Genomic DNA, 2,131 nt, shown 5'->3' on the forward strand with positions numbered 1-2,131 from the left:
AACTAACTCACAACCAGTTCCAGAGGACCTAATGCCCTCTTCTGACCTCCAAAACCACCTGTGTGCATCTGGTCCACACACATGCAACTCGGGCATACAACTGACAGCCCCGTTCAACAGTCTACAATTCCAGTGCTTAAGCTGACAGAACTTGTTTTGTTTTTTTGAGACGGGGTTTCTCTGTGTGACGACCCTGGCTGTCTTGGAACTCAACTTCATAGACCCAGGTGGCCTTGAACTCAGATCTGCCTGCCTCTGCCTCCTGAGTACTGGGATCAAAGGTGTGTAGCACAACACCCAGATAATTTGATTCTTATAGATCTGTGTCACCATTAAAAGCAGAGGATGCTGACATATGGCTCACCTCACCTGTTTTACTGATGGAAAGACTGGGCTCAGTCTACATTTTCAGCAAGGGAACAATTGGTCCAACTGTGAGTTTATATTCCAGTGGCCTTATACTGCTTACAAGTACTGGGCTCTGGAGCCCTGGACACCTTGGCCTCTCAAGGGAAGAAGTCTCCGGTGACAAAGATGGTTAGACCCGTGACATTTGGTCTCAGGACCCTTTCCCATTGGTATCATATTGCCTACACACTTGTATTTGGGGACGTGCTTAATTTAAAAGGCATGGGTATATCTGTTTAGCTTCCCTGTCTCCTTTAAGTAAACATTTTCCAACTTTCTCACTACTCAGGGGAAAGAGGAGGAATACAGACCTAGTCCAACTGAGCAGGAACGTGGCCAGCTCATGTGGGAGTTCTGAGGGGATGAAATGATGCTAAAGTGTGCTTTGCTCAGGAGCCCGTCTGCACCGACTGAGCTCTAGGAGCCAGGATGGCAACATTAGGGAAATCCAAAAGGTTGTCCCCAAAGGATTGCCTTCTGCTAGTGTTCCCACCCACGACCATTCCTTTCTCAAACACACCTAGCAGGAGCCAGGAACCCTGCTTAGCATCTTGTAACCTCACCTTGCCCTCTGCGGGCCTGGGGTTCTGCATGTACACACTAAGCTGCCCTGCCCAGCCACGAACTGGAACCATTTCCAGTTCTGGACTGGAGGTAAGGGTCACTTGCCTTCATTGCGTGTTTATTCCAGGGAAGGGCAAGACCAAGGAAAATTATAAACAAATGAGATAATTATGCATAGTTACTGTGACGTAAACAAAACAGACAAGGTAGAATGAGTTCCCGAGGTTTCACTTGGTGGCTGGAGGGAAATGTCACCTGACTTGAGAGGAGGTGTTCATAGTCACACCCAGGGGAGGAGCTCAAAGGGAAGGGGCAGTGAGAGTGAGCACTGAAGGGCTGCCACACCTGCAGGGTCTCACAGGCCATGACGGCCACAGCACCCCCTCCAGATGGGGCAGGGCTGGGGACCCTGGCTGCTGATCCCTGACTTGGAAAAGTGACCCAGCTACAAAGAGATGGGAAGGAGATGCTGAAGCTCTGGGGAGAGGGGTGGTGGCCTCTGCCTCCGCCCCCGCCTCCGCCTCTGCCTCTGCCTGGTTCTGTGGAGATTTTAGATGGAAGTTTACAGAGCTGATAGTTGGCTAGGCTGGGTGGGGCTGTCAGGATTACAAAGACTTCTGGGTCACAAGATGTGGGGCTGTAGGGGTGCAGCAGGAGCTGCTGGCATGGAGTTTCCCTGTGGTAAGCGGGGTGAGGGGAAATGGGGTATGGAAAGTGGGGTGAGGGCAGCTTAAAACAGTCCCGTGGATATTGTCTGGGTGAGCGAATAAGGTCCCCTGGCACCTGGTTCCCACTGAAGTAGATGTTGATCCAGATAGAAGGATGTTCAGTCCCCTGCCTGGGTAGGATGACCTCAGGAATGTTCATCTGCCCTCCCAGGTCTCAAGCTAGTCCCCCTGATGAGGAAAAGGCTACAACCACTCTGCCAGGACCGCAGAGTCAAACAGAGCAAGAGCCTCACCGCCTCCTGGGCAGGTGGAGCCCTCTGACCTCAGGCTTCTCGAATCTCCACATGCCCCTGCCTCATGTAAGAAGGCTCACCTCAGCCGGGCATAGTGGCGCATGCCTTTAATCCCAGCACTTGGGAGGCAGAAGCAGGCGGATTTCTGAGTTCGAGGCCAGCCTGGTCTACAAAGTGAGTTCCAGGACAGCCAGAGCT

This window comes from Mus pahari, chromosome 14 (assembly GCF_900095145.1).
Source record: "Mus pahari chromosome 14, PAHARI_EIJ_v1.1, whole genome shotgun sequence".
Classification (NCBI taxonomy): Eukaryota; Metazoa; Chordata; class Mammalia; order Rodentia; family Muridae; genus Mus; species Mus pahari.